At 32.3% G+C, this 27,461-nt stretch overlaps 1 long non-coding RNA gene across 1 annotated transcript in view; it reads right to left on the minus strand.

The window, feature by feature from the left end:
• Window positions 1-6,671: 6,671 nt before the first annotated feature.
• The window catches only part of LOC118201608 (uncharacterized), a 130,381-nt gene continuing 109,591 nt past the window's right edge, over window positions 6,672-27,461 (minus strand). Inside the window, exon 3 of the long non-coding RNA XR_004760280.2 lies at window positions 6,672-7,163. This is a non-coding gene — a long non-coding RNA (uncharacterized LOC118201608). The remainder of the gene's footprint in view (window positions 7,164-27,461) is intronic.

The following is a 27,461-nucleotide window of genomic DNA, read 5'->3' on the forward strand; positions in this document are numbered from 1 at the left end:
CCTTGCCCATAGTGCTTTAAACTTGTTCAATAGGAGAGAGATCCGGCGACCTTGCTGGCCAAGGTAATGTTCGGCTAGTGTGCAGTGTGGGGGCGGGCATTGTCTTGCTGAAATGTAAGCACAGGGTGGCGTAACATGAAGGGAAACAAAACAGGCCTTAGAACTCCGTCGAAGTACCGCTGTGCTGTAAGGTTGCGACGGACGACAACCAAAGGGGCCCTACTATGAAATGAAATGGCACCTCAGACCATCACTCCTGGTTGTCGGCCTGTCTCACAGTCAGGTTGATATCACACCGCTGTCCGGGGCGTCTCCAGACTCGCCTTCGCTGGTCATCGGGGCTCAGTTCAAAGCGGGACTCATGACTGAAGACTATTCTACTCCAGTTAGTGACATTCTAGTGCGAATGAGCCCGACACCACTGTAAACGGGCTTGACGTTGACCTCAGCCCCCTTTCTGTGAGCCGTCTATGAAGACCTTGCGTGTTTCCACTGTTTTCTTTGGCTATGTTTTTGTCATGTAATTATTGAATACATATCTATACAGAAAATTTTGAATAAAAACTTTAAAGCGTATAGTAGACAAAACATGGATAAAAGTTTTGTTGTTTTTTATGAAATTGCTCCTTTCTTTGTTTGATTCAATATTTTATATTTCAGTTTCTTTTATAAAAACAAGATTCGAAGAAGCTCATAAACGTATTTTTTACCGGCTGAAGATTAAAAAAAAAAAAAAAAAAAAAAAAAAAAAAAAAAAAAAAACTACTGTTCAGAGTTGAGAAGAATTTTCTGTTCAGTGATGAATAAACGACCAGTTTAAGACGAAACTAATTTTCTTCTAAAGACAGCATTTAGCAAATGCTGTCTTTAGCATTTAGCAAATGCTGTCTTTTCGAGAAGAAAGCTTTTAGAAAGCAATGCGTCAGAGAATTAGATTGGATTTTAGAAAATACAGATATCTGAAGGAAAATAATTCTGAATCTCCTTCAATTCCATCTCAGAAAACAGTCTTAAAGCAATCACGTCAAAGCAGCTTAAATGGATTTTATTAAATGATGTGATAAAAAATTGCTTAAAATTAACTGTAAATGAAAAATAGCCTATCTGAGTAAAATATGAGCGCAAGCTAAAAACTCATTTTCATTTTTTATCGAATATATAATCACTGACTGCACTAAAGCACTGGGTTTAATATTTCTAGAATATTTAACATCTTGTAATGCAACTGCAATGCTTAACAAACATTTTCTCCAAGTATCTTTATATGTGGTCCAGTTAGCGAATTTTAGGAAGAGACGCGTTGGTAATGTACGAATAATGCTGTAAGTAATGTTATTCCTGACATTAAATAAAATTATTTTTATCTATTAGAAGAATAGTGAAAATCCATTAGAAGTTGAAATTCATTAGAAGATTACTGAAATTTAAGGATAAATATTACTTTTTATTATTGTAAAATCACTGCGTAGAGCTTTAATTCTATACTGATCCGAGAATCTTACTAATTTAAGAAATAAAACACTGTTTTCCGATACTATCTGAATGAAGCTTAAATTCTAAAAACGCTTTGATAATAAATACCAACAGCATTTATTAAGCAGACTTTATGAAAGCGTTTGAATTAATTATTAGCATAAATATTATTTAAATATCTTTTTTTTTTTTTTAAACTGCAATAAAAATTTCCGTATGTACTTGATATATCAGATCTTAATAATTGTTTCGGAAGTCAAATATTTTAATCGGTGTAAAAATAGATACATAATTCAAACAAAAAGATTTGAGGATTTATGTTTTAGTACACAATATATCAGTCAGGTTTAACATTGTTAAAATATGTGCATATACTAATAATAGCATTTCTAATTGTTAAATAAGTTTTGTTATGAAATGGAGCGCAAACTATGAACGACAAGAACATGCTGCTTGATTGTATTTTATTCGCGGAATTGAATTCTTTAAGGAGTTTGATTGGATAAAAGAGAGTTTTAAACTGATGGGGAGTTAACACAAACCGCTGAAAAACATGTTTAATAATTCTAAAAGAATGTTTTAATTTCAAGTTCTCCAGGATGCACCAAGTTCCAGGCTTTAGTATGTACTGGTTGTAGTAGTGATTTTTTTGTTAACTTAATAATTTTATATTTTATTATACGAGTAGCTATAGTAAAAAGGAGGTAGAAAAATGTCACTTTTATCTATGAATTCTGGTATGCATTATGATATGATGCAATATGATGTGCATTAAAATGTCTGTAAAAGAGAAAGATTCTAAAATATTAACCATGTTTAGTATTTTTCTTACTTGAATTTCAAAGGTATTATAACACAGCCTAACAAAGTGAACAGACTAATTATTTAAGACTAAATTTAAGACACCTTATTTGTGATTGATTTGCTGCAAGGTGAAAGATAATATATTATTTTTTACCGATCTTTATCAATAATTCGTCAAACATTTCGAAAAAATCTTGCCATTATTTATAAATTTAATTTTGTTAATGTTTAGTAAAAAGTAACATCAGTTTCAATGATTTAAAAAAAATTCTGGTTTCTTAATTAATTCTAGCACAGATTACAAGGATTATCAGTGCAAGAGAAGACCTATATTTCTGAGACACTATAAAACCACCATTCGTCAGTGCAGTAAGTTTACAGGTACAGAAACCGAGATATGATTCCAGTCAGTAAGACTGTTATCGAGTCACTCAAACAATATGAGGCTACTATAACATTATTTATGAGCACTTTTATTAAATAGGTACAGTCAAATCTTTCCAGAACCCAGTTAACCAGCAGTATTAACATAACGGCACTTTTGAAAATCTTAAAATTTAAATTCGAAATATAAGCCGATGAGATAGAAAAATACGTAATGAGCTAACAATCTGACAACATTCTCGAATGTAAATCCATATCGCATGCCCAAGTGGCTTCACAATATGACTCCTTATCGCAAAAACCTCATAATGTATGAATTTTGAAGGTTATGCCCATGATTTAAAAAAAACATTTATATTTAAAAAAGCACTATATTTACTTTGTCCATTCCCTGGAAAGATGTAACGAACATATCTTTACATTTTAGTTTATGTTGGCAACGTAGACATGAAGATATATTCTTTACATTGCTGGGGCCCAAATCATAGCCTGTGATCATGCTCGTGATTTGATTGCACGTTCGGTGAAGATTAGAATTAATAAAAAGGAAGTGCATACTTTGGTGAAAGTAGGCGTCATTTTGTTGAAATAATAACAAAATAATTGAACATACAGTGGAGAAAGTGGAAAGAAACGTTGAAGATGAAGACAGCAAGCAGAGCAAGAAACTTTGGAAAAAGCTGATTGAGGACTGCAGAGATTCATAAGATATGCCGAGCGATGTTAGTCTATATCAGCGCATAATATTATGAAGCTTCATTGTATACATTTCGAATTTTAAAACTCTGATAACAATTTTGTGATGAGGCAGCTATTTGAAGTTATACTATCTTATAGCAGTGAGAAATTCATAGCTTTCATGGTATAATGGAATGCTAGATTTAAAATTTTAATTTCATTTTCCTGAAATGTAAAATAATATGTATGTGTTTTACTTTAAAATGATTTGTACTTTTCATTATTTACTTATTGACCGATAGATTGAAAAACAAGACCAAGTGACTTCGCATACTGCAATTTATACAGATGGCCTAACAAAATATGATCAGGTAAATTCTAGACATATACATTCAATTACCCGGAAAATCGTCTATCTGGAATTGGCGAGATTTAAGTGAGATTAAGTGAGATTCTGCTGTATCATGCACAAAAAATTAAAAACCGTTGTATCATTTTATAATAATATTCGTAAGTACTGTGAGGTTCAGTGAAGGTGCTTTAACGCATCAATGCTACTTGAATTTCTCCAGGAAGCATTTCTTGTTATTAACTATGTAACCATTAATGCACCGGCCCTTTTAACGCGTTGCCTGTACTATGAAAAGTGCCACTTTTGATAAGATAATTTACGAGCCGGCCTCGTAAATTTGCGGAAGCTATGGGTTGATGTTTCCAATATTGAGATTACACACTGTTATGAATATCTTACTTATTATCTTCAGTAAGCATAAGTCGTATAAGTTCAGTCATCCACGTAACACATACATCGAAATAAGATGAAATTTTGTTTGCTGTCAAAGCGAACAAAAGCTCTGAAGAGAAAAGTACTATTTTGAGAGAGAAAGTGAATAAGACAGCTGACAGAGAAAATGTTTCTTTGATCGTTTCCTTAAGCCAGCATTTTTCGTCTTCTGCTTTAATACAATATTTTGAAAAATGTACTTTCCAGCATCAAATTATTTCATAATTCAAATTTTAATGTTTGCCTTTGGTAACTGACAGTGGGAATACTTATGTGTAATTAGTTTTCAAATCTTCATTTAGTTCTTAATGCATACATTTTGTAGTTGTACTCTACTAAATGCTATGCTACGTGTTTATATCCTTTTTTAAACTTTGAATCACATACTTCAGCTTCCGAAAAAATGGAGGTATACCTCGTTTAAAATTTAATCATCCATGCTAATTTGAAAACAAGAACTAAATACCAATACCACATGAAATGTTTAATTCCCAATTTACTTTAATTCATGTATAATAAATCATGAAATAAACAAAAATGCTAACATTTATTTTGCTTTTTGTGTCAGAAAACACGCAGGCTGTTAGCAATATATAAACCTTTTTGAAGTAATTTTATGAAATTAAGTTTCATGATATTAATATGCTTTTACATATAAAATATAGTTATGTATATTATTGTTGTTATACAGGGTATCTCAAAACTTCAAGTAAATTTTCAGAAGACGTAGAGGTATTGATAAGAACCATATTTGTGCAGGTACAAGTGGGCGAGATACCAAAATTTCTTCATTGATCGTACAGTAGCATTGTTTTCACAGCGCCTCTGGTCCCACGTACCAACTTTGCAGCTCCTCCCATTTTTTTTTATGGAGAAGTGTCAGAGGTACGGTCTGAGGATCTTACGCCTTTCTTCCCCTACAACGAAGCTTCTAGACGAACTTTCGGCTCTCTAGTATCTTAACTGCCCTCATTCCGCACGAATTATTATACTCTAATAAACATCCATGACTTGTCCGGGATTCACTTCCGAGTCTATTGGTGTGGTAGCCAACTTAGTTAACCACTGTACCCATCAGGGCTGTGCCATACAGCAAAGCCTAACCAAACAGATCACTAGCAGAAAGTGGAACACATACAAAGATCTAGAAGATCATATTACGAAAAACTTTGTGAAGAGACTTATTATGAGAAACGCAAGAATTCATCTACACAGAATACGGCTTTTAAGAAGTTTTTAGAACTCTGCCTATTAGCCGGGATGCATTCCGGTAAATGACGCTGCACTGATTGGCGAATATTAACATAGTTGGGAGTTCTCACAGACTCTCGTAAGATGTCAAGTACAGTCAGCTAACACATACACGAAGTGCATGCTGTAAATTTAGCTTTCGTAAAAACGATGTCTGTACCCTACCCATGTTGCTAGCTTTACTGAGGAAGTTCGAAATCCAGAAGAAGGTTTGCATGCGAAAAGAGCTCCTGGAGCGCTAGGTGACAGCGCCATACATCCATTCGTGGGCCAGTTTTCTTATGAGAATATGCTTCATATCGGTAGCATCTACCGCCCTTCAAAGATCTACGTAGAGTTTTGAAAAATCCTCTATGGGAAAAAGCAAATGGTATGGAATTTCACCTACCATATACGCTCGTGTATTGATCTCACGTTGAATTTCATGCACACAAATAAGGAAAAAATACTGATATGAGTAATATATTTGAATGTTTCTGGTTTCTGCGTCAGCCATATGAAAAACTCATTCATCATATGTGCAAGCTTTGTGATGCAAACAAAAACGAAAATTTTCGGTAAGCTAGGTTTCTTAATAAAAGAAAATTATAGATTTAAATCTGCTTCTCTCAATTTGTATTTACATATGACAAAATATTTGTCCTGAAATAAATGTCAGATTTTCTTATCAGCTTCAGAATAATATTGCTATAGAACTATAATCTGGTTTTTGATGATTTCGGTATTTTTATGCATGAATTGAAAACAATTAAAATGTTGCTGAAACGTTTTCTGACAATTTTGGAGAAAATAATTGAAATTAAAAAAGCAAACATGCAGGCGTGTTGAATTGGATATAAAGGCAACCGCTAAAAAGACAAATGAAAAAAGCCGGTAATTTCATGTCTTTTATTATACATTTCGTATTTCAAGAGCTTTGTTCCTTTTTCCATAAACGCGTGCAAGTTTTTGAATTACAAAGCAAAATCACCCGCATAATGTTCGCACCTGGAAATTTGCTTTGCAACACTATTGACAAAAATGTAGAGATTTCACAAGCATATACGAAGTATTATTATTATTATTTGAAAAAAATAATAAAAATTCCAGAGCTTTGTCTTAAAACTTTCAGTTTAATATTAAAATTGTTAAATTTATAAAAGTTTCATATTCAGATGTGTGAAATTAAAATCGAAATCTGTTAAATTTGCTATGGTCATTTCCAGAAACACACAGACAGAATTTCAGAAAGTTGTAATACATCCTTTTATTTTAAATTATCTTATAAATTTATTTATAAAAATTGTTTACTCATCATTCTATATTTTAAAAGAGAAATCACGTAGGTACAATGAATATTATTTTTATCTTATGATTAGAAATAGCATTAATACATTAATTTAAAACAACGCAGAGAGAAATTTGAATGCTACAGAATATCACACTACATAACTCAAATACAAGACCATGAGACTGATATTTACACAATAAAACCTGATGGCTGTATTTTAGTGGATATAGGCATACTTAATCAAAAGAATTAAACTTTCAGTAACATATGCAAAACATTTTATGCTTTATATTTCATATTAAAATACAAATCTCGTAGACCCATAAAATATTAATTAAATGTTAAATACATCGAAACAGGATGAATACATTAACAGACATGAATAATAGTTAAATTTCACAAGTTGTTTTTTCATATTTTTAGTAAGCAATAAAAAATAGCGAGTCGTGTCTTAGGCAGATTTTAACGGTTGGCGCAGTGGTCTCAAAGTCAAACAGCATGGTGGGACGAATGCAGGATCTAAAAAGAGATGACAGGCCAGATTTCGTTTTTTTAAAAAAATAAACAAAATCTAGAAATTTTTTTAACAAAGCATTTATTAACAAAATAATAAGTTTTAAATAAAATTTTAATTTCGCTTACTAAATATTTATCAAAACATAGTACAATATACAGAATAATAATAATACCAAAAAGGAGAAAATATTTCAAATTTATATTTATTTGTCATTCGAAATCTAAAGTTTGGTGCTTATGAGATATTTTTGTTTGCTTCATTTTATAATTTAAATACACTGACAGCTAAATATTAAATTCTTAAACCGATATTTCTTTCAAATTATTGTAACATGTTCAATTAATCATCAAATAAATTACTTTAAATTAACTAGAAATAAACAAATTATGAAAGCTTTTTAAGCCTTCAGATTATTCACCAAGTGGAACAAAACTTGAGAATAAATCATAAGCGAGTGTTTTCCTTTATTTATTTAATTTTTCTTCGGCGTATAAATAAACATATATGTTTGTATGTAAACAATAATAAACTCCTTTATTTCTTACTACAGCTTGGCACTTGAGGGTGTTTCGATTATGATAAAATTTGTAGCCTTGGAGAGAAATTACTAGAAATCATCCTCATCACATATTACCACCGCTTATCAGTCAATAGGGTTCTTTTTCACAAATTTTCAACTGTGAAAGAAAACGCTGTACACATATAAATGCACAAACATTACCAAACAAGCAAAGCGATTACCAATACGATACAAAGCGATTGTTCTTAGTCCAAAAATTTGTAATTGAGCTTATTTACTTTTTAACAAGCGGGAATAAGAATTAATAAAATGTGTATATTCAGATCTTTTAATAAGATTTGTATTGTAAATTATATATCTATACTGTTCAAATATCTAGCCCCATTTATAGATTTTCTGGTGCATTATTCCTTTTGGAAATCAAAATAATGTTAAACAAAATAATACAAACTTGGGCTTCAAATAACTAAAATAGTGAAATATGTACAACAAATACATGACTGAAATGTCTTCGCTTACGTAAAATTGCTTCTTGTCACTAATTTGAGACTACTGGCTACATAGTTTACTTACTAGAACGTATTCACGAGTTATTTTATTATTAAGAACGATATGGATTATTCGACTGCACTTACAAATTCTTAAAAAATATCGAAACTCTTAGATGGAGATTATTTATAGTTGAATCTTCATATAATTTTTAAAGTTATTTTAATTAATTATTTCAAATGAGCTGATATTCTAGCTATAGTAATTAAATGTTTCAAATAAGCCTATATTATAATTTTAATTAATATTTCAATGAGCTGATATTCTAATCTATGAAGATGATGTCGAAGGGATCTAACCTACGAATAAACGAAACTTTAAATTATAAAATAAATACATAGTTTTTAAGATCTCCTCTGAGAAAATGAAACAGATTTACATTCTATAATATTCACTCGCAGAGTCTTTAGTATTAGATTTATCGAAGCCGGAAACATGAAAATATGCAATGACCTCTCTGGGATTCGAACTCCAGACATCCCGATTGTCAGCGGGATGGACTTGCAGTTAATCCAGTCATCTAAATCATCTGAAATACAATCTGAAATTTGTTCAAACGCAAAGCTTTCACCAAGAGAAACAATGGTATAGATACTATATTAGACAAATAATTTTGATAGCTCATCTGTGCTGATTTTTAGAGATATGATAGAATGTTTAAAATAACGCAGCAAATAAGATAATGTAGGAAACATCTAACAGAAAAAACTGCGCATGCAAATGTCTAGGTAAAACTGCTTGGAGAGTAGCTAAGACAACTGATTACTAATAGTTCGACTAAGTCGGAGCTCAGGCGAACAGACAGCTGCATATATGACGAGTCAGTTTCACTTAAAAGTTCTAAATGAAAATATCTCTTAGACAGACAACTCTCATGTTTTTTGCCATATTCAAATAAATCAACACTATGGATAGAGCTATAATCAATAAAAAATATATATTATTTTGAATTAATACATATTTCAGTTTTCTATTCGCACGTAGTTAGTTCTTGTTTAATATAATCTTATTTTTCTCTAGTATTTTGCTCCTAGTAAACTAATGCATATTTGTTTTGAAACAATATGTGTAAAATATTTTTGAGTGGGATACATGATTTTTCTTTATTACACTTTTGATTGAGAGCAATTCAAATTCACAAAACCTGTGCAGTATTTAATTTTTTTATACATCCAAATATAATAAACAATATCTGCTTATAGGAATTAAGAAATTGCATGCATTCAGAAACTTCCTTTTAGTCCTAAATATTGAAAGTAACTATATAAGTTCGGCATTGGGGAACATATTACTCATCATGCGAATCTGTAATAAACTGCCTGCCGCATTACGCTTCGAAAGCTAATATCAAACAGGGAAACATACCCCGTAGGTAAGTTATTGTAGTTGCCTTTACTCATTACAAATTCTTGCTAAACATACTTACATACATCGAAAATCCCTGATGAGAATAGTCGAATGCGCGCATGTTCACAAACCGACAATAACCGTTCTATCCTGAGGACAGATGTTAATGGAACACACATATATGTCTACTTGACTGCGACGTAAGACACTAAGTTTACGTTCTCCAGTCAACTGACATGATGTCATAATTTGATTACACAGATCCATTAACATGCTACTAAGATATTTCCTCCAGCACTTGAATTCTGTTGTCAGTATACCTTTGGAAATGTAATCAGAGGCAGGGAGCAAAGATCCGTGTCTCTGATTGACTTTGCTTTGGGAGCACCATGTAACGAATATCATTATCCAGGAAAAGAAAGCAAAGTAATAATATAACGCATGCTTGCACTCTTTCTCTGTGTAATTTGATCAAGCAGCAGCTCTCATTTCACAGAATTAAATTTTCGTTCATTCTCTGTAAATGAAAAGAATATCAATGATGAAAGCCTTGCTTAGGTAACATAATGGGAATACACTAGTACACTAGCTTTGGTTACGAATGATCAGTCTTATTTCTTTATTGCTCAAAATATAATTCCTGTAAATAATTAATGGCAAAATATAACCATTAGAACAAAATTTATTATACGGTGGCTAAATTTTAAGCAAATTAGTAGAAGTTTGCTCTACGTTATTATACTGCTCAGATATTACCCAGATATATCACTTGAGATGTGCTTAATACGACACATGCATTAAAATTTTGAAACCATATTCAATCATTTTTTTTGTTACATAGCTAATATTTATGCTATTATTAAATCAAATATTAGTTTTTTATTACGAAAAAAATCAAAAGAAGCAAAACGCCGGCACAGATTTATGTTACATAGGTTTCAATCCATTTACAGGTAAAATTTCTTATATGACATTGCAGAGATTGTGATAGCAAGAGCCTTGGGTACTGTAGGTAACACTATGCTCAGTTCTGTCCACGCGTTTGAAGGAGAACACCCCGATGGGTCGGCTCCAAGGATCCTCCACCCTTCTTCCCCTACTACAAGAGGACTTTCGATTCTCAGCATATTTAGAGTGTACCCTATGCCGCATAGACAGTATTGATTTACAGACATCTATGCCTTCTCCGGGATTGGAAACTGGGCTGTCCGGTATGGCAGTCAGAGTGAATAACCACTATCCAGGTTGGGCGGCACAGCTTTATAAAGCTAACTCAATTAATTTAGGCACAACTTTGTCAAATTAAAGAAACAGTACATAATATTGTAATAACAACTGAAATTTTAAATCCTTGACGTGGAAATTGCGTGCTGAACCAAAATATATTTTCCAGTATGAACTGAAAATTTATTTCATATATTGAGAATTTTATGCATTAGATATCTACAAAATATTCAAATGTAAAAGTAAACTCACACGTAGAAAGAGTAAGTAATCATATTTAAGACATATCTTGCTTAAAGCACATATTAGAGAAGTAATTCCTCTTGTTCAGTACTTTTGCCTACATTTTACCACATTATTAGCAATGTTCCGAAGATTTGTCTTGTCTGAAGGCTGGATAACAGCAATGGTCTTGATTTCAAACTTTTTCAGAGGGTGTTAATTGCTTACGTGTTACTAAATAATCCCGTAAAAGTAGTCCATGTCAGTATGATCCGGAGGTCTCTTTGGCCATAGATATTTAGTTATGTTTTGAAGGTTAGGAAGTTAATCCTGTATCTTCGCCGTGTGGCCAGTTCCATTTTTTTTATTATACGGTCATCTTGTGACGGCTAGGAGGATCGGGACTGTGTCCTTATAATAATTCTTCACTGTATAATGTGCTCTCTGATTAATCGCACCGTCTTGCTGTACCTAAGAGTGATTTTCATCGTCTTGCATAAAGACAATCAACTACCATGTAGTGTCCAGGTGGGTTAACTTCTGTCTGGATACTGGATTAGCAGGAAACTACACAGAAGAAGGGTTTAAAATTTACAGTGCGTTAACTCGACACTAACAAACTTCGCCTCTACTTGGGCTTTAACTGAAAGTCCGATAGTTGACAATTAAAAGTCGAAATGTTTAACAAGTGATAAACTAACTACAACACTCAACGAGATCCCGAACTTCAACCCTCTTCTAAGCTAGTGGCAGCAAAACAATGCAAATTAAACCACTTGAACCAGCAATGAGAAAACGTACCTACTTCAGAGACGGCAGCTAAAGTCTAACTCTTCTTTTCTCCTACCGCAACTCGGCTTTTAACTACTTCCTTCAACATATAAAATTTGCATGCATTCACGAGCGCTACTACAATTAACTATTCTGGCATTGGCAATTAGGGGAATGAAGGCTTATAGAAAAGTCTGAACTTAAAATTTAAACTGTTACTTAAAATAAATATAAATCCCTACAACCTGATTTATTTCTGGACGGAATTATGAATAGATCTGTTAAAGACCTCGTGAATATCATTCACTGTATATGTTGTTAAAACAGTATTATCCAGGTTACGTTCCCCTTTCAATATAAATCCCATTTCATGAAATTTCTTCACCAATTTCTTAAATGAGTTTCCGGCAGGTGCGTCCTTCCTAAATTTATTGGAAATTTTTGCCGCATATTGAATATATGAAGTTGTCTTAAAATGATAATTCTGCTAGAAAAGTGTTTTTTTTTATACTGATCCGCATAATAAATTCACCACACCACAGCAATTGACAAAGACGTGTCATAAAACTATTTTTCACAAATACTTCAACACTTCAACTCAATTTTGCTTACGAAGAATTCATTCCTAACTCCAATTAGCTGGTCTATAAATTTCTTATGTATAACAATACCATGAACCATTGCAAATCAATTTCGAACAAAACTACATGCTCTTAAACGTGTGGACCACTTTTAAATTGACACATCTTGTATGCTGCAGCAATTATTTATCTCATCCCAGCGAAATTTAAGATTCATACTTTTAACTTCTAAACGGAATGAATTGTTTTTAACTTTACTAAAATATTTCAGCTTAATCTAGAATTCAGTTTGTAATAATGATAACAAATCCACAACTTATAAGTAAGTTAAATTATAAGAAATATATTAAGTCCAGTAGGGAAAGGATTCTAGGAAATGCTCTACAGAGGCCATCTTTTATGATTTTATTTTGTCCTTCTTTAACTATTGGTAAAAAGAAGTCAATTATAGAAAAAACAAGTCTAATTTGAAAATTTAAATCTATCACAATTTAAATTTGTTTATTACCAAGCAAGGCTAATATGCAATTAATGAATGTTTCTTAATTTAAGTTTTTATGTAATCTTAAGAACAAAGGTTTTACATTTAAAAAAAAAGCTGTACATATCTTTTTAATATAAAAGTAACAGCTTACACTTTGCTTACCACGTTGATTATTTAGAGGAAATTTAATCTGGCTTCTTTCTGAATATGTATTTTTAAGAATACGTTAATGGTAGTTTCTAATAAAAAACGCTTCACAATTCTGTTTTGTAATAAGTTAGTAAAATAATAAAGAAACGTATTCTTATCTGTATTTGCCTTAAATGTTTACGGTATTAAATTAAATGAAAGAAATAAGTATAATACATTTCATTTATACGATGCTACAATATATTCACGAAACAGAATAAAGAGCTTTCGCAGCCATTTCTTATGTTTAGTTAAATGTTTCGCCTCGGAACTCTTGTCTTTCTCTTTAGCCTTGAGCTGCTGCTTGTTCATGTGCTTCTCCCTTTAGCAAGATTAACTTATATGCGCTTGGGGTATCTCAAGTTGGTGTTCCCCAAAAATCCATCGAAAAATAGTTATATTTACGCCTTCTCTCATAAATTTTAATTAACTTATAGTATATGATTAGTATACTATAAGTTAATTAAAGTTACTATAAGTTAATGAGAGAATATACTTTAATGATTTATAGTATATTCTCTCATTAACTTATAGTATATGATTAATCAGTAAGCAGATGCGATTGGAATGCTTTTAAAAAGCAGGTCAAACAAAGTTTACTAGAAAAAGCTAACATATGAAAAACTGCTACTATACGTTTTAGATATTTGACATCTCTTCCTACATCTCATACCAAATTAAGTCTTTTAATGACAGCGAAACAAAGGAAGAAACTCTTTTATTAGCAATCAAAGAAGAAGGTAAGGTCAAAACCAACGAAACATATATTACAAATTACGTTAATTTTTGATGTTAAGTGTTGCTGCTTTTTAACTATGAACGAATTTATTTCCATCACTAAAAATGCTTTACATTGAAAGAATTTTGTATAATTCTAAAACAAAAGTAATGCTGTCAAAGGGTGTTGGCTTTAAAATATTTTGTTCACTTTTCTTTGACAGCAAAATTACAGGAGAGAAATATAACCCCTAACTGGCTTACGCAGTTTACTATGTGAAGTATGTAGAGTTAAATTTACTAATCTTTTATGAAAAAGCGCATTATCTTAAAATCGAAAATATGGTGACTTTATATAAAAGCACAGGAAGAAACTAGAATTGGGAATATATCATCTTGAAGTCTAGTTGCATACTCACTTCCTCCTGTAGTAAAAAAGAGCAGAAACAAATACACCACATGACTGAAAAATATTATATCACCTTCCGGAAGCATTTACTGGCTACGCTTCTGACTTTATGTTCCTCCTTTATTCTAGACATCAACATTCCAGCTGAGTTATCCTCACCAGCTTCCGTGTCCTCTAGAACTGTCTAGCCGCTAAATTTCCTGTGTAAAGTTTTTGGGACAAGAGGAATGGGGTTTCTTACTCTCATCATGGTTACATACAAGCCATGTCTCTTTCCACAAAGCATCAAACTCCGCCTGGTGTTTCCACGGTTGAGAAATTTCATATCGGAGATATTTCGGAACTCTACGGAACCAACAGAGCAGAAGAATTCAAGCTATGAAGAATTTTTTTTTTGAGAGTTGTTGATTCTTTAGAGATCTTTTTAAGAATTGAATGAAATATTCTGCGTATCTGAAGTCTTAGTTTTGTAGCGGCGTTTTTAGTTTGGATAGTTTTCTACATATTGAAGTATATGTCTTTATAAAATAGGAAAACATTTCATGCAGCAGTAACAAAGTGTGCGCCATATTGAAATTTTAGACTTGAAAAATTTATTTAAAGTATTGAATATGTGGTACAAATAATAAATTAAAGCACTCAAAGATTACTATCCCAAATTTATTTTTTTCGTAATCTGGCATTTAAGACGTTTCTCAATTAAGCATGATTGTAAAAACTATTTTGCATATTTTAGTATCGGCAAGCAGCTGAGAACTTGCGTTTTCCTGTTCTCCTTAGAAACCTTTTCTTAACCTGTTAAATTTTGTGAAATGTTTCAAACTATTGCTTTGAAAAATACAGTACTTGAAATTTGCAGTGAGCAAAGCTAGAACGATATCTAAAGCTCTGTTTCTGAAAACACTACCAATATATACTACCAATATGAAAGTTAAGATTGAATTGCCAGCTAAGATTAAATTACGTTTTTAATAATGCCAAAATATTCGATGCCTAGGGCAGTGACCTCAGATTCAAATTTGATCTAAAAGCTGCTGATCTTGAGCTGCTGACGGGGCCAGATCATTTTTTTACCAAAATTTAAAAATATGTTTAACAAATAATAATACTAAAATAAATTTTAAATTTCACTTACATAATATTTATCAAACCCTGCATATGCAATAACACAGAGGAAAAAATTATATCTAAAGGTTGGTACGAGCAAGAAATGACCATTTGGCACAATTTTGTATTTCAAACGCATTGACAGCAAACTTTTAAATTTTAGACGTACATTTATTTCAAGCAGTTTCCGTGTATTGAATTAAACACTAAAAAGAAAAAGAAAAATCTAAAAGCTCTCAATTTTATATTACTCCCAAAGGGGCGTTTTTTTAACGTTTTGTGTGTTACCTTCATTTATTAAACATGTTCTTCGCACTTACACCATAAAATTCAATTCAAAAGTAATATCGCAAAATAATTTTAAAATGAGCATATCTTTAGAATTTCCGATACACAGTTTCGCGCGTCGGAGATAAAAATGTTTTTTTTTTTTTTTTTTTTTTTTTTTTTTGTACAGTGTTGCCATTGCTCGCTTTGAAATCGTTGAGTTTCTGAATCAAAAATTCGTTAAAGATGTACAAAATATGAAATACGTAATAAAATAAATTCCCAATTCCAAGTTCAGGTTTCCATGCTCATATTCTGATTGAGGACAACTTATTGAAAATTGGATGTCTCTAGGTACCGTTGTTATTTCGCAGCGCGAGAAACATACATACATTCATGCAGATTCTTCATTATTTATTTTCTTTAAATATAATGCGGGGCTCTAATATTTGGTGGCAACAATTTGAAAAGTGAACCGATATTTATAGTGAACCCACGCAAAATGCCAAAACGAAATTAATAGCTCTTATGAGCTAACTCCGTTTGGGCTAATAATTTATTCTTAACCGTAATTGAAAACCAGAAATTTCAGAATATTGAAGCTCCACCAGCCATCAGCTGGCAGGCTAAATTTACTGACTGCACAATTGTCGGAAATTCTTCCACATTAACATAATCAGGTATAGGTAGAAGTGGAGAGACATCAAACTATTGGTGGTATAGATATACTAACTGAACTAACAAATCACATTAACTGTGAAATTTCACCCAATTTTGAGAGAGAACACCCCGGAACGCGTTTAGAGGATCTCCCATACCCTTTTGCCCTGCCACAATCCTTTCGAATAGATTTTTGGTTCGCTGTAAATTTTTGAATGGCCTCTGGCGGCGCAGACTTTATACGCTTACAAACATTCATTCTTCTCCGGAATTCGAATCGGGGCCCTTCGGTATGGTAGTCAGCATTACTGACTATTGTACTGTTTAATAGGCTCTAATAAAGTCTCCTGAAGTAAAAGCATAGCTACAAAGATAAAAAAGTCTTACTCTTTCTAGCTTTTCCGTTCAATAGCAGTCATGCACATATGCTGAGTTCATATTTTGATGTCTCTAAAACTATGAGCACGGCATTTACAACAAAAATATAATTAAAATATATTTTGCATAAATTTGCTTTGGAAGCCACATGCGACTCTGGCCTCGAAGTTGAGACCACTGGCTTAAGGAATGTCTCCGAAGAAGAAAGATATTCATTACACATGGGATAACTATGAAAATTATGCACTCAGCTTAATTTTCTGCAAGAATACCCAAAAATTAAAGGCAATTTCAGTATTCTGCTTTTAAGATGGTAGCAGCAGTACCTACCCTGTTATTAGGAATGGGCACAGATTCTCTGTTTCTTCTTGAAAGTTTCTAAGTTTCGAAGAAAAAATATTGTATTTTATGCGGAATTTGGGGACATGTAAACTTCCTAATGATTACAGTTGGCAAAAATTAGGAAACACCTTCTTAAGCTTTTCAAGGAACTGAACTAATTCAAAAATTAATTACTGAAGTTATGAAGTTTGAAACTATCTCTTTTCTTCCAATATAAAACAATGGGGGCGAAAATCGATAACTTCTCTGGCATTTAGGCCTTTAAATATACAGTATCGATTGCAGCTTGAACTTTGCGAGTGGAGAGCGCACTTTTGAAGAGCTTTGTGGGAAACTTCTTGACACCAGTTATGAAATGTGATTGTGAAGCAGAAAATTATGAAGCGAGTTTTAATGATCTGCCAAGTGCAAGACTCAGCAAAGTTGCCTTCCGTTTAAAAGTGAAAGGCTGAGAAGATCGGTAGTCTTTTGCTAATGAAATGTGTCTTTTCAAGCTTGGTAATGGATGGGGCTCTAGTCAGCGAGTGAGGCAAACTAGATATCTCCCACTTATTAAGAGCATGCATTAAATCATTGCTGCATTTGTCTTAAAATATAATTAAGAAGGGAACTCAATAGCGGATGAAAGCATGCAATAGAAGATAAAATAAGAATTAATTAATAGAGCTTTTTATTTCATTACAGAGATAGAAGAAATTAGATCAATTTTAGCTCTCATTGGTAATATTTTTGTTGCAACTCATTTTGCTATATCATAGTTTCGGATACTAAGCGAGTGCTGTCTGAAACCTCATTTAAATACCCTTTTTTCAGTAACGCGAATAACGAGCTAAATTCTTTCCTTGCGACTAGCCAATTTCGAAATAAAATGCTTAGCCCGCAGTAATCTTTCAAGTCAAAAAATGAACATTATTCTTTGAAAATTTTAAAGAAATGAAGATTTTATTCATAATTACGAATTTCACATTAAATACCGTAAGCATTTAGACAGATAAAAATGATCCAATGTGTTAATGCGATATTTTTTCATAATATACCTCATTATAATTGATAGTTTTGGCATCCATTCAAACTCTTCCTGAAAGCGGTTTTCCATCTGTCTGATGTCACTTTCTCAATGCTTTGGAAAAAGATTGAAATTGCTACGTCGGAGATAGAAAATGATGTTCTTAGCAACTCTTCCTTGATTTTGAGAAATTATATAATATCACAAGGGAAGAGGTTTGGGCTATAAGCCAGATGAAATATTTCTTTGATGTTCAAAATAGTCCACTGTCCGCGCTGATGTGTGGCTCGGGTCATTGTCGTAACTTATAATGATTCGATCTTTCGAAATATTCACACGACCACAATAAACAAAAGATTTTTTTCGCTATTGTTCGGCAATTATGGTCCGAAGCTCCTCTAGACTTATGAGAAAATGTTGCAAGAAAACAAAGTCAGTTTTCAATCTTTGTTTCAAGATTCTAAGCTGTAGGCTTTTTCTTATCAAGTTCAAATTTTTCACCTGCAAGATAAAAATTCCCGAGATTTGCTGCGGTGAGATAATTTCTCACTTTTAGACCTTTTCCTGCCTCTCCCTCTTTGAAGTGCCACCATCAGGAATTTCGCACGTGATGCGTCTACAAGATATCACTTTATTGAGCCCGAGAGGTCACGCTCTGCGCGAAATTCGCAGCCTAAATTTCATTGTTATTCAATTCGATCCTTCTTTGAAAAAGCTCCTGAAGAAGATATCTGTTTACTCTTGAATTTCATAGAGTTTTATTTAAAGTCTACATCAAAATAAGGTTGCTGCTTTTAACATTACATTTAGTTTTAACATTACATTTAGTTTTAACATTACATTTAGTTTTAACATTACATTTAGTTTTAACATTACATTTAGTTTTAACATTACATTTAGTTTTAACATTACATTTAGTTTTAACATTACATTTAGTTTTAACATTACATTTAGTTTTAACATTACATTTAGTTTTAACATTACATTTAGTTTTAACATTACATTTAGTTTTAACATTACATTTAGTTTTAACATTACATTTAGTTTTAACATTACATTTAGTTTTAACATTACATTTAGTTTTAACATTACATTTAGTTTTAACATTACATTTAGTTTTAACATTACATTTAGTTTTAACATTACATTTAGTTTTAACATTACATTTAGTTTTAACATTACATTTAGTTTTAACATTACATTTAGTTTTAACATTACATTTAGTTTTAACATTACATTTAGTTTTAACATTACATTTAGTTTTAACATTACATTTAGTTTTAACATTACATTTAGTTTTAACATTACATTTAGTTTTAACATAATCCATATTTTTGACTCACCTCGTAGTTTCCGTAGCAACATGCCTACTTGAAAATCGCAAGTGCTCTCGTATTAGTTTCATTTTTTTGCTGACATACCAATGAAATTCATTTTACGTATCACCAGCCGCCGAACCGTTAATTCGCTGATTACTGGTAATTCCGACCCGGGCTTGATACCAAGGGAATGGACAGGCTGCATGGGCAATATCCTGGTGTACGCCATGTGTAACGTGTATACGAGCTGTTTCCCTTAGAAAAACCATCCATGAAGGCATCATCCCTTTCCTTAGGCAGAAGCCCCTCGTGTGCTTTGCAGTAATTAAATAAATCAAACCAACCAATTCATTTTATTCCAGACGAAACGCAAAAACATCGTTTAGTTTTATTTAAATGCAGCCTTCGTAGGATCCTTCTTACAGCATAGTAGCGGGACGTTACTATATTCATTTAATGTTGCCATTTAGTAGCATTCTCCTATTCTTTATTTTAGATCAGAGTTTCTTAATCGTGTTTTATGGCCCACCAGCGGCCGAGCGGTAAAGTCGCTGAACACTGGTAGTTCGGTCCGAGGTTCGAATCCTGCGAACGGGCTGGCTGCATGGTTGTTTTCGTGGTTTTCCCCATGTGTAACGTGTATACGAGCCAGTTTCCCTTAGAAAGTCCTCCACGAAGGCATCCCTCCCCTTAGACAGATAGCCCTTGAGGCTTTGCCATAATCATACACACACACTTAATCGTGTTTTCTTCGAACTGCTATTTTCTTAGAGAATCTGTTAAAAGTTTCGCCAGAAACAGTCAAACTAAAATAATTTTTACACATGTTGTAGAGTTAATAATTTTTTTTAAACAGGCGAGACGATGAATGAGAAGTGTCCTCGCCTGGGCTCGACCCTTTAACCTCTCAAACACGCTAGTTGCACCAAGAAGGCATGCGGTAAGGAGGGAGATAATACTCCCTTTCAAAAAGCGACGAGGTGGACCGAATTGCTAAATCCTGGTAAAATGCGAATCATCGTCCACAACGTTTTCGTTCGGGAGCCACTGTAGAAGTCATTAGGTTTTTTGAAGCAGGAGAGGTGAAAAATACATAGTCTCTCGCCGGGGATCGAACCCAGGATCTCTCGAATGCGCGTCAAATAGGCTGCCAATTACATGACGAAAGAATGAAAATAAAGAAAGAATATATATATATATATTCTTTCTTTTTTTCATTATATCCAGGATTCCAATTCCTTAAAGGAAGAGGAGCTTCTCCGTATTTTAAGAAATTCACATTTTAACACCCTTTTAATTGTTACAAATACAAAAATAAACTTATGGTAGCGCGTTTAAATGTTCTTATAGATTCTACATATTATATTTATACATAAAAGATGCATGGACTGAATTTTATTTGCTTAATAAACCAACATGGAAAAGGGGACATGCTTTGTTATGCTTAGCAAAATAAATTAGTCAGTTACAGAGCAGAGACACATCTATACACGTCTCGACATACATTCAGTAGCAATTTAAACGTATGTGAAGCTCATTAATGAGTTATTCGAGCTGTTGAGCTACATATCAGATCTAAATGGACTGCAGTTACAGATACAGCGTGCTGTCGACGTATTAACATTGTATTGGTTAATTACCTCAACGTTTATAAAAGTTTAGTTAGGATGTTTCAAAATATCAAATATATACTTTTTAAATTGGCTATAATTACACACATCCATGACAATCGCCTAAAGCAGCTGTAGATTTGTAAAACATGTTTTATTTTAAATTAGAAACGGAAATTTTTAATTTTGGCCCAAAGCTTGGTTTGCAACATTTTAAATAAAATATAATTCGACGCTCAAAAGCAAGAGATAGAAGCTATATAATTTCAACTAGTCAGAAAATACGTTTGATTGGAAAACCATGCACATATCCCGTTTACCTGTGATCTTTACTATAAGAAAAAAAATTTACATCTCTCGTCACATCATTATGAGAGGGATAGTGTTTCGGGAAACGCGAATGGAGCACCCTATTTCTGAACTGGTAAATGACACTATTCAAAACTTTCTTAATATAAAATAAAAATAAACTAAATTACAACACGAGTTATGTCTTTATCAATCCAACTCATCTGTACTGTAGTAAGAAGAGATTTTCCTCAGTTTTTCTCTTTCTGTCTGCATTGTATTATTTGCTGCTTACTATTGTTAATTTGCTTAATATTATTTATTTTTCTTCGCAAGATCCTTCTATTCTCAAGCTATACTTCATCTTTGAATATAGAGTTTTGCATCTGCCTAGTTTTTCCATACATTCGTTGTAGAAGAGGGCTCCTCAGAGGTCTAATATTTAACATTATTTCCAAAAGTGATATTTTGTTTTCAATAAAATGTTAATTTTTTAGTGAGCACGATAAATAATCATTACGCAGGGTGTAGGAAATATAAAGCTGTAGGTTTATTTATTTAAATACGAATCCTATACATTTACTTTTGATTGAAAAATTTTTCAAATTTCTTTTTTTCTTCTCTTTCATTCATTCATTCGTTTTTTTTTTTTTTTTTTTTTTTTTTTTTTTTGTATCGATAATGTAAGTTCGGTAAACATAAAATTAATTCTCGCATGACACACGTAAAGTTACAATAAAAATTAATGAAATAGTTATTACGTCTCAAAAGCTAGTAAGAGATTGTATACAATTACATGCAAAATTTATAACGCTAATTAATGTATTTATGGAATCACCTAAATTCCATAAAGTGTCCTGACTTACCCTATATAGATGCATTAATAATTAAAACTAGAAACTTTAGTTTTGCATTTTATCCATATATCTTACCGAAAAATCTTCGGTTTTGGTCAGTGATAAGCACATCAAAGATATATAGTCAATAAAATTTCCTTGAAATATGCGAAAAACTTTCACGCTAAGTTGCTGAACTTTTTCTACACTTATTAAAGCATTGTCAATATCGTATTTATCAAAATGTTTCTTTATAAGAGCTATGTAAAATGTTCAAGCTCTTTTATTACAGAATTACACCGACTGCAGTGTTAAACAAATTGTTGACTGTGTCAGCTTTTCTCAAACTATGGTAAATTTACCATTAAAAGTATATTAAATTATTTTTGGTGGTACAATTTTACACGAAAGATTTAAATGAACGTGATTGTAAAATGGAACCCTTTTTGATAGACATATTGGTATATGATGGTATATATATTTTTGATTCTTATTTATGAGATACAAAAAGTAAAATGTTTGAAAATCGGCATTCTACGTTATGAGAGAAAATTTTATAACTTGTGAAGAACTGAAGTGGTACCAAAGCGCCTGGGTTCGAATATATGGAGAAGGCATGATTTTTGTGAATTTATAATATCTGTACTGCATGGGGGCACTCTAAATATGCGAAGAGCTATAAGTCCACTCGAGAGGCTGGTGGAGGCTAGAGGAAGATGGTGGGAGATACTCGGAGTCCCCCCCCCGGAGTAATGTTCTTCAAAATTGGGGCAGAACTGAGCAAAGTTTTACTGTCCCCTGAAGCGAAGTTGTAAGATCAATATTTAAGGAAATGAAATCTGTAGTAACTTTTTATAAAGACTCTGTTTATGCATAAAAACAGGAATTAAGCCTCTTAAAATAATTGTTTAGCCTAATTAATTCTTTTAATTAATAGAACTGAGAGAGACATCTCATTATGCAAAATTCCCCCGCCCTAAATACCTTCGCTTCTTCTCCGACAGAATAGAGATTGCAAACTGCGTTTTGGCAATTGCGCTAATTCATACATCGTGCCTGAAATTCGTTTACCATTTCAAATGCATCTTTTCATTTCTCCAGTCATTACGAGAATACTGGGATTCACTCATCAATGTTCAACAACTAGAAAGTCTGTAGTATTCAAATTTCAACAAAGCCAAGTTAATTGCCTCACATATAATTAGAAAGCACTTTCATTCATTCAACGCGGATTTCGAACAGATTCAGGGACACTACCAACTGCCAAGCACGCTTGCCGTCTGCAAATATGTGAATAAATGATACCCCAATAATTAATTGTACAAACTACTTTTCAAAGAGAAAGGTGTGTCTGTTTTCTCCCTTAATTTATTTAGTCAACAAACAGTGGTAAAATAAAGAATTTCGTTTAAAATTACACATGAACTCTAGAACTGAGTATAAAATTACAATTATGTAGCTTTAATACATGATAACCTATATGGAAATAGCAAAAACTTAAAATTAAAGTTAGTACACTGAAAGATATTATTTATCCTATGTAAGGAAATTTCTGCCGCCTGATCCCGTGCCTACGGGGTCTAATTGGGAGCACGTTCGTCTACCAGTCAGGAGGTCCACAGTTTGAATCCAGGCGAGGTTATTACTGATTGCGTTTGCTTCAGACTCCAAAATAAATCTAATGACACTACAGCTGGACCATCGAATAACTGGTACTGAAATTCTTTTGTTTCCATATGTGATCCATTACTTCCTTATGCGTGGTTCATCCCTCTTACTCCCTCTGCGTAATGTTAACAGTAACAAATGAATATTTAAACAGGAATTATTTGCGAATGCAGCTGTAATTTATATGCTAGCGCAAAATTGCGAGGTTCTCAATGAAAATTGTAATGTCATCTCTCATTTCTTTTGACACATATTTCAATTTTGGTGTTAATCTAATTTCAAATTTCATCCGCTGATCGAAATCAGTTGTTTTATTTCATTTGAATATACCCCATTGCAGAGAGTTTTCAGGCAAAGATTGTGTTGCGATTTTACAGTTCATGATGCATCAAATGAAAAACGGAAAGTTGCAGAAAGGTGCAATTACGTTAACTGCAAAAAGATTTAAGTGCAACAGAATGATCATATCTAGGATATAGAAACAAGCTTCCGAAAATAATTACCAAGGTGACTGTTATGATAATTTTGATTCCTTGAAAAAACAAAATAGTGGACGTAAATGCTATGATTATTGATAAAAATTGAAAATCTTTAGACATAATTCTCATAGCAGAAGAGGCACCATAGAAGCAGTAAACATAGCCTTTGATAACATTTCTCTCGACATTTGGATGATACGTTTCTGTGACTTCAACAAGTTATATTAGAAACAATGAAAAACGATGGCTACAGTAATTTTGAGCTCATGCAAACAGGGAAAACAAAGCTTCGTAGCCAAGGAATAATATTTATAATGTTTAAAATGCAATAACGAAATTATTGAAAAATCCAAAAAGTGTATGAACACTCAAGGTAAAAACTGGAAGTAGCATTTTTAATTTAGTATTTAATTTAATCTAGTTTTTTATAATAAATATTGAGTTCCATATTTATTTGCATTTGCTACTATTATTATGGGGTAAATTAAATCCATCAGCTGCTGTTATTATTATGGGACAGTGTGAGTATATATTGAGATATTATGGTTAAGCTCATTTTTATAGTTTAGTTCAGTAATCTTCAAGAACTTGGGAAACCACCAAAATATAATTTGTTTTTGTGGAACCTTTCATTCTCAGAATAGTAAATGCTAGAAAAGCATTGAAAATATAGTTTGTCTGGAAAGAAGTCATGAAAAAGAAAGTCACGTATATTAGAATTACTGTGTTTATTGTATTGCTGTTTACATAGCTGGAAAGAAAACTTCAAAAAATTTTGCTCTTCGGAAAGACTCGCGCAGAGTGGACTTGCCTTATTTAGATTTATATCTTTGAATTACGGACGAGATAGGCCTAGGTCAAATCAGTAATGTTTTCGGACGTGGGAAATAAGCTAGCGTCTCCTAGTCACAGTCCGAACTACAAATGGTCCTTACCTAGAGATTTACATTCTGGGTTCTTTCTAACTATATAAAGAGCAACGCAATTAAGAGTAAACACATTAATTCCCATTATATGTGTGCCTTTCGTTTTTACCACTTTTCCCCCGAACGCCTTTAATCAATGTTGTGTACATTTTATGTCGAAAACAAAAGAACTCGTTTATTTCATTACAATACCATACAAAAGGACACATTTTTTTTACAAAATTTTAAGTAACAGTAACAAGTATAGAAAACATAGGATTTAATTAATGATATGTTTATTTTTGCGGCTCAAATAGCATTAAGAAATCCATCAAATTTTCAATTTTACTTCTAGAACCCTTAGCAAAACTGCGCAGACCATCAGAACTCAATAGCAAAAAACAAAAATTATTATTTGATTAATTATTTAAGATGTTTATTTTTGTAGTCCACATACTATTAAAAATTCTTCCGAATTTTAATTTTTACTTGCAGAACCCTTATGAAATTGCATGGGGCCTTAGAAATTGCATGGGGCGCAGAACACAGGTAAAAAACAGTTCATTTAGTTGAATGGACGCGATAAAATCAGAAAATTATGTTGAAACATTTTACATTATTTTCTAACATTTCTTGCAAATTTCATAAAATCTCTTAAAAACATAGTTTCATGCGTATCTATGTTATCTGAGTCATTATACAATGACAATTCTCTCTAAGGTATATTTTAAACGCTTAACATTGTATAGAGTTTTTATTATTAATCTTGGCTGCATGTAATTGCAGTAGGTTTTAGAGGGTAATTACGGATTGGATTATTTGGATTACGAAAAAGCACATTACAGCTATTTTCCTAGGGGATGGAACGCCTTTAGTGAAAATTTTCTGCGGGAAATTCCATTATATTAATGTAACACATGGCGACTACCATGGAAAAGACCATGCAGTCAGCCTGTTCACCCTTTCTCGGAATTTGAATATAAGTCGAACAACCTCAATATTCAGGTATCGTAGCCATTCGATCGTTGGTGCTTTTGTTGTGACTGTGTGGAGGCACTACTGCACAGTAATATTCCAAAGCATAGAAATTCAACCGAACATGTGCCAGATACGCTTTGTTATTTAAAAGATCTCTTACTTTTAGTAAACGCATATATCTTTAATATATTCTAGGATGTAAAAAACAATTTATTTGTGATAAAAGCACGAAAATTTCAGGCTTTGATTTTTAATCAATGAAGAAAGTATTTCATTTATGAAATAAAAGACACTTTACCTTATATCTATGCACGATCTGCAGTACACATAAATTTAAAAATTCCATACAGTTTGGAAAAGATATATCAGATTCAAACACACGTCTTTTGCCCCAAATAATATGTGCTTTAAGACACACCAGATTCTTAATTCATTAGACGCTTTCCTTCTGCGTGTTATCCGACTCTTATGCGTGTCATCTTTTAATGAACTTGCTAAATAACTCGAGGATTTCGATTCTCTATTTCTGTGATGTCGTTATCTTCAATACAGAGTGCTTTGATTTCAAATGATATAACGATAATAAATTTTCTTGTATTCCCATTAGGATTAAGCAATTACTGAGATTTATTCAACAAAATTAGAAAATTATAATGCATTTAATACATGCAATTATTATACCACAGTGCCATAATTCTCGATATTATTATTTTTATTAAATCAGTAACTAAACAAAGTTTTTTGAAATGAGAATAAAAAATTTAAAAAAAATCTGAAAGGTTTTAGATTTTTAATTACGTCCAAAGGGGCCGTTTTCTAACGTTTTGTGTGTTACTTTTATTTATTAAGTATCATGTTCTTCGCACTTACACCATAAAACTCAGCTCAATAGCAATGTCGCAAAATAATTTTAAAATGAGCATATCTTTAGAATTTCCGATACACAGTTCCGCGCGCAAGAGATAAAAAGGTTCCTACCCCCATAGAGTGTTGCCATTGCTCGCTTTAAAATCTTTGAGTTTGTTAATGAAAAATTCGTTAAAGTTTTACAAAATATGAAATCGATAATAAAACAAATTCCAAATTCCAAATTTGGTCTTTCTCATGCCCATTATTCGTAGGAAGATTACGTCATTCAAAATTCCATGGCTCTATGAACCTTGTTTTATCCCTAGTGCAAGAAATACACATACATTTATGCAGATTTTTCATTATTTAATTTCTTCAAGTATAACACAGGACTCAAATATAACATTTGGTGGCACTAGTTTGAAAAGTGAAATGGACATTTATAGTGATTCAACGCAAAATCGCAAAACGAAAACAATAGTCCTTCAGAGACAAAGCCTCTTTTTATTAGGTTAGGTTATTTAATTAGGGAAAAACCTCGAGGGCTATCTGCCTAAGGGGAAGGATGCCTTCGTGAAGGAGATTTTCTAAGGGA

The sequence above is a fragment of the Stegodyphus dumicola genome, chromosome 7, assembly GCF_044657685.1.
Source record: "Stegodyphus dumicola isolate Sdum_Otavi_A_Nest chromosome 7, ASM4465768v1".
In the NCBI taxonomy this organism is placed as follows: Eukaryota; Metazoa; Arthropoda; class Arachnida; order Araneae; family Eresidae; genus Stegodyphus; species Stegodyphus dumicola.